This window comes from Octopus bimaculoides, chromosome 20 (assembly GCF_046866305.1).
Source record: "Octopus bimaculoides isolate indiv1 chromosome 20, ASM4686630v1, whole genome shotgun sequence".
In the NCBI taxonomy this organism is placed as follows: domain Eukaryota; kingdom Metazoa; phylum Mollusca; class Cephalopoda; order Octopoda; family Octopodidae; genus Octopus; species Octopus bimaculoides.
In genome coordinates, this window is record NC_142947.1 from 45,965,336 (window position 1) to 45,973,188 (window position 7,853).

A 7,853-nucleotide genomic window follows, 5' to 3' on the forward strand; every position below is an offset into this window, starting at 1 on the left:
ACTAAAAATCTTGTGAGAGGTGAGTGTTCAAACTTGGTTTCCAAACACGGTGTAATATGTCATTGGTATATCACTGTTATACGAGAAATACTAAATGAAGGTTAGGAAAACATTCATAAAAAATGTAATTGATCGACGCGTCCTTCCGTAATCTATAACTTTAAAAATATGTTGTGTGACAGAGACTGCGGTCGAGAATATCTATCTATCTATCTATCTATCTATCTATCTATCTATCTATCTATCTATCTATCTGTCTGTCTGTCTGTCTATCTATCTATCTATCTATCTATCTATCTATCTATCTATCTATCTATCTGTCTGTCTATCTATCTGTCTATCTATCTATCTATCTATCTATCTGTCTGTCTGTCTGTCTGTCTGTCTGTCTATACATATTTATGTGTATATATATACATATATACGCATATACATATGCATACATATATATGAAGTTCATATATATATATATGTATATATATATAGTTATATATGTGTATATATATATATAGTTGGAATTTACAAAAAAAAAAAAAGATGAAGACGTGTGTGTAAACAACAAACAGAAATATATATATATATATACACACGCACACACATATACATATTTAGCACGTGTACATATAATCATATATATATATATATACATGTATACATACACATATATATGTGTATATATGTACATGTATATGTATGTATACACACACGCACGCACGCATACACATGCACATACACATGTTTTATCTTTATCACACACACACACATGCGCGCGCGCATTTTATCTCAGATATTTTTATAAATCAAACTTTATCAAAATTTTTTATTGAACCGAATCGATATTTTATCAGTTTCCTATAACCTGAATGATCACCAGATTAATAACTTTAGAAAAGATCTTCTAGGCATGTATATCAGCATTAGCGCCGATCTAAGAATAGTTAACTTTCTAGATATCGCAGTATATTTAACTATAACGCCGCCAATATTGAAAGCAAATACATACTTACCTCCTAGGCATAATTTAGAAGATTGTTGATGGTAAAAGTAGAAGAATTAACAAATTATTCTCTAACAAGGATATTTTCAACCTTGTCTGTTATCACTTATTATAACGATGAACTAAAAAGGAGTGGCTTTAAAAAGAAAGTAGTATATAATTGAGACTTAACGTCTAATGGTAGAACAAGAAGAAAAAAAACAATTTTGTTCTGATCAAATGAATGTAACCTTTAACGTTGATAAAAATCTTCTGTTCATGTTAAGTAAAAATTCTTTTGAAGCAGATAAATATTAGCAGTTATTTAAGTAGAACAGTGTTATGGTGAGCTACAGTTGCCTGGATACCATCGTTTTAGTAGATATATCATAATTAAAAATAAATCCAGCTCTTAAGAACCAAAGTGAACTTTAAAACTTACCTCTTATAGTATCTTATATCTCTAAGGTTGTGATATACAAAGCAACTATAACATTCTGATTTTATTCAAAAGAATTACACGAGACTTACGCAAGATACATTGAAGATAAAATGGAACCATAACGCACATTCGTTTAGATCCAGAGACGGAGAGTATTCCTTCACTGAGTCGTCAATATGTTTGTAAGTTAAAAGAGTAGCGAAGTCGAATAATGAACCATAATACAGAATATTATGAACACAGTATAATCTAGAATGTTGAAGCAAAAAATATTCTTTGCTGCAGTTTCATATAATCGTTTATGAAATATACGACGGATGAAGAGATCGCGTGCGAAAATGCGAGTTCATTGATGCAAGGCTGATGTGAATAGACCAGCCAGGATATTATACAAAACCGGAACATGGGAGACTACAGGAATAAGAACACACAAACTGACAAACAGACAGACAAACGCACGCGCATACTGAAACGCAAATACTCATAATACGTACATATATGCAAACATATATACACATATATATGTATGTATCTATCTATCATGTACTTATATGCACACACACACAAACACATACACACACGTGAATATATACATATATGAAAGTGTCTATCTACCTATGAATGTATGTATACACACACACACACACACACACACACACACACACACACACACACACACACACACACACACACATGTATATGAATGTATACATATATACATACATATATGTCTGTGTATGTGTGGGTGTGTGTGACTGTACATATAAATATGTGCGAATATGTGTATATATCTATATATAATAATTGCGCTGTAACCAGTACTAATGCCAAAAGGCAATGTTTATATCCAACTCAAAGCGGATGTTTTGTTAGAACGGTGAATACTGCGGCATTTGCTTTGAGAGATCCTCTTATATAGACGCGTGGTGCGCGTGGTAGGACTGTCAGATCACGCGACTGTATCACGCATCCATATGAAAGAACTTAAGTTTCGTATGAATTCTTATCAGTTGCATGAGTACTCATTTTTTTTTTGTACACTTTATCCTTTTATTATGTTAAAATTGTACACTTAGTATGCTTTCTTTACGATTTGACCATGTGAGCTGACAACATCATATCAATTTCTCTACTTTCAGTGCTAAAAGACAAGGGAAAAGTGTGAACATACAGACAACTGGAACACGCAAACTTCGTGTCACTATATATATATATATATCTTTATATATATATATATATATATATATATATATATATATATATATATATATATATGTAGCCCCTTAAGGGGTTTGTACGTCTCTAAATGTGTGTGAGTGTATGAGTGTAAGTATGTGAATGATAGTAGTAAAAGCAGTACACATTGGGTTTATATAAATACACACGTGTATATATATATATACATATATATATATATATATATATATATATATATATATATATATATATATATATATATATATATATATATATATATATATATATGTATGTATGTATGTATGTATGTATACGTGTGTCTGTGTCTGTGTGACTGCGTGTATGTACATTGATATATATGTAATATACACACTCACACACAGAAGTATACACACGCACATGTATATATGTAACTGTATGACAAAAGAAAACAAGAAAAAACAGAAGTTAGCTAATTGCTTTCATTAGTTCACAGCTGTTTCGGCTATAGGGAATCGTGTACTAAAATTTGATTGCCGTTGCAAGACATTAGTGCTTCATCAGAGCCATTTTATTTGTCGACAAAAATTACTCGCTGATTTGCTCTGAAGCATAACGATATTGAGTTCGAGCAATCTGTTAATTGAACCAATACGGCTAAGCAGAATAATGATATATATATATATATATATATATATATATATATATATATATATATATATATATATATATATATATATATATATATATATATAAATATATACAAACGTACATACGTACATAATATATGCACATGCACATGCACACACACATATACACACATATATACAGGCACACATACACACACTCACACGCACATATATTGTATTTATATATATTTATATATATGTATACGTATATGTATATATATATATATATATATATATATATATGTACACACATGTGTATATATATATATATATATATATATATATATATATATATATATATATATATATATATACACATATATATACACACACGTGTGTGTGTGTGTGTGTGTGTGTATATAAGTAGTACATCTGAATTTATTTACGGGAAGAAAAGAGATTGTAATTCACTATGTAGTGTATATATAATTAATTTTAGAATTTGAAAAAACTGCATTAGTTACTCTGGTACTCTGGTGTTCGTGTTCCTAATCCTAATATAACATTCCTTAGTTTACCATATATCTATATATAGATATATAGATATTTATATACGTGTATGTGTGCGGGTGTGTGTATAAATTAAAACTTAGTAATAGTTTCGTGACAAGTAATATACCAATTCCTCTTCAGATGATATTAGATCAATGAACGTATCCCGAATACCCTATTCTTATATCAGTTTACGTGACGTATAAATTATTTCAGATGATGCGTCATGGCACCGGGGTTTTATATCCAAGTGGCACAATTCTGTTAAAGTCTTATTGCTTGAACGTGATTTTTTCCCGTAGAGCGACAAAAGTGAAAGAGAGGAGTTAGAATCACCAAGGAGTTATGAAACGATGTCTCAGGTTATTGTTATTTCAGGAGAAACCCGCAAAGATCCAGAAAAGAAATCAGAAATGATGGATGTCAAGAAAATACTCATAAAACGAAAATAATAATTCAGAAAAATGGGAATTTGTGATAATCTTTTTAATTTGGTGCGGCTGATGAGTGTTTTAAAAATTCGAGCAGGTACTTGTGAGAATAGCAACATTTTATACAAACATCTGATATTATATTCACATAATTAACGGAAAATTTGATTTTATTCAAAACAAGACTTTTCTCTGCTGTACATTAACGACACATTTTAGAGCCATTATTGTATGATCTGCTCCCCTCTGGGATTTTTATAATCTCGAAGTCAGTAGTAAACTCTTTTAAATGCAAAATGTAACTGGTGAGTGTGATATTCTCCTGGTTTTTTGTTTGACGTACTGATGTTGTGTTTACTACTGATATATATGTACATATATATAATATATATATATATATATATATATATATATATATATATATATATATATATATATATATATATATATATATATATATATATATATATATATATATTCGCCATGATAGATCGCTAGCCACAACACATTCTTTATTTTCTCTCCTTGTTTCTTTCTGTGTTCCTTTCTGTGGAAGTGCGTAGGTTCGAAAGGTTAAATACTTTTTCACTTCCCGAGCGTTATACTAATACATCTGTTTGTTGTCTACACCACCTGTCTTCGTCTTTTGTTTTTTTTTGTGAATTCTCTCCCTATATATATATATATATATATATATATATATACACATGAACACAAGCAAGCAACTATATGCATATGCACACATGTTTGCTTATATTTGTATATATACACGTATATCTGTGTTTATAATTATGTATGTATAGATGTATATATATGTATGCATGTATACATATATATGTATGTATGTATGTATATATATATATATATATATATATATATATATATATATATATATATATATATATATATATATATATATACAACAAATCCATGAATGAGTAAATATATCCATGTATAGTTTATATTTGTTTGTATATGTATATATATATATGTGTGTGTGTGTCTGCGGAGTATGTGTATATGTAAGTAACTGTAAGTCTGTACGTGGGCTTGTGTGTGTAAAAATATAATTAAATATTAATTAAATAAAACTATGTATTTCCTCTGTTAGGTTCAGCACCGCTCTCACCTGATTTACATAAAAGGATACCTTATAGAAAGTAAAATATTTTGTAAACTATATCCCTCTCTCACTTTCACTCTCCTACACTCTCACTCACTCTCTCACTCACCCTCTCACTACATACATACAATATATATATATATATATATATATATATATATATATATATATATATATATATAGGATGGTAGATAAATACATAGATACCTAGAATGATAAATGCATGCGTGTATAATTTCCTATACGAATTTGAAATTATTACAAATCCCAAATTCAGTTCCACTTGAGAGCTTTGCGCGACCTTTATCCACATAGGTCGACTATTTTGATATTACGTCACTTCCGCTCCATTCCGAATTGCTACAAATTGCTTCGTTTCGGTTTTAAGATAATCACAGTGAATATAAAAAGGGACAGAATCTCGAATGCAGATTTTTTCTCTCTGTCAGATGAATACCAAGTAGGATACGAAGCGGAAGCTTAGTTCAAGTATTTCTTTTAAAATATAATAATTGCTTTTTAATCTTTCTTATGATTCGCTGTTTAAATTCTATATGTGTGCATATATGTAAGTATATATATATATATATATATGTGTGTGTGTGTGTGTGTGTGTGTGTGTGTGTGTGTGTGTGTGTGTGTGTGTGTGTGTGTGTGTGTGTGTGTGTGTACGTTATTGTGTACAAGACAGAACTCTTATGAAAGTATTGCCAGCACCAGGAGAATATTCTCCTGCTTCATCAACAGTTCATGAATACCAATTCTCTTTCAAGAATTTCAGAGGGGGAACCATCAGCAAAACATGGGCAATAAATATAAAGCACTAACATTGAGAAATGGATCCAATTATTTGGACAAGTCTCTTATAATGAAACTTTATATTATTTATCACTAAAAACAAAACGAAAAAGAAAGAGTGAGCTGTACTCTACCTGCCGACACAAGCACAAATTCTTTCTTCAAATCACGAAAATAACAATTTATGTCTAATAAATATAATTCACTTGAAAGAGTAGTGATCACAGACTTTTCTTCTCAGTCTGACGATGAATGCAGTCGAATAAAAAGATCTTATTGAATGAAACTGTGGTTCAAATGATGTGTAATCAGGTAAAATTTATACATATATATATATATATATATATATATATAAAGGTATGGAGTGGAGTAAAAGCATTTGAGGAGGCCAGGATAACGCAAGTAAGACTCAAAAGAGATCTAAGGAAGAATTTAACGATCGAGAAGGTGAATGACAATGACCTTTTTGTGTGTACAGTCTATGACAGACCGTGGCTGTCTTTAGCTGGCCTTAAATCTCATCTGCGAACGCATGGAAAACGAACCTCCACCAACTATTCTGCCTATATGTCTGTACACACCTTTGAATGCAGGCCTCAAAAGACAATTTAAGATCCACAAAGAGCAGAACTTATCTTGGTGGTCCAAATCAGAGGTGCAATCTATGTGGGTGTCTTTTCAGAACATTGTCTAGTTTAAAAATGCCACATCAGACGACATGATGGTGCAAAGGTGTAGGTGCAGGAGATGGTCAAACTCTGTATAAGGAGTAGACAACCACCATGTGTTTATATATATATATATATATATATATATATATATATATATATATATATATATATATATACATATACATATATAGTTATATATGCACATATGTATAACTATGTAGCGGGGATATTTTAGAAGTCAGCATCCTTGATGCATGTGGTTATCGCGTCTTTGTGCTTTTCACTCTGATCAGATGTGTATGCCTATACGTACACATACGCACACACGCATATATATATATATATATATATATATATATATATATGTATACATACACACACACACACAACACACACATATACATCCATATACATACGTATATTTATACATATATATATATATACTTATACACACACGCGTATGTATAGATATATATATAATATATCTGTCTGTTTGTCTGTCTGTCTGTCTGTCTGTTTGTCTATCTATCTATGTATATATATATATATATATATATATATATATATATATATATATATATATACATATATATATATATATATATATATATATATATATATATATATCTATTTAATCAATTCAATAATAGGATAAAATCTTTTACAAGAATTTTTATCAAGAAGCTAGCGTGAAAAAACTCATAAGGGGGAAAAAAATAAGTGAATAAAAAATGATGGTTTTTTCTTTCTTATGAGTTTTTTCACACTACCTTCTTGATAAAATTCTTGTAAAAGTTTTTATCCTATTATTGAATTAATTAATTATATATATATATATATATATATATATATATATATATATATATATATATATATATATATGTATGATAAATATATGTATGATAAATATATGTATGAAAAATATATGTATATACATGTGTGTGTGTGTGCATATATATATTTATATATACATACTTAAATGCATGCATGCAGTCATGTTTACACAGATACACATACAAACACATTCAGACACATATTACACGACAGCGAGTCGC

General features: G+C 29.4%; 1 protein-coding gene across 1 annotated transcript in view; it reads left to right on the forward strand.

Moving 5' to 3' along the window:
- Positions 1-7,195, forward strand: part of LOC106870239 (organic cation transporter protein) — an 80,911-nt gene extending 73,716 nt beyond the window's left edge. The window contains exons 9-10 of the mRNA XM_089338528.1: positions 1-19; positions 2,558-7,195. The exon at positions 1-19 is cut by the window's left edge and continues 215 nt beyond it. The gene's annotated coding sequence lies outside the window, so the exon portion shown is untranslated. The remainder of the gene's footprint in view (positions 20-2,557) is intronic.
- The last annotated feature ends 658 nt before the right edge of the window (positions 7,196-7,853 follow it).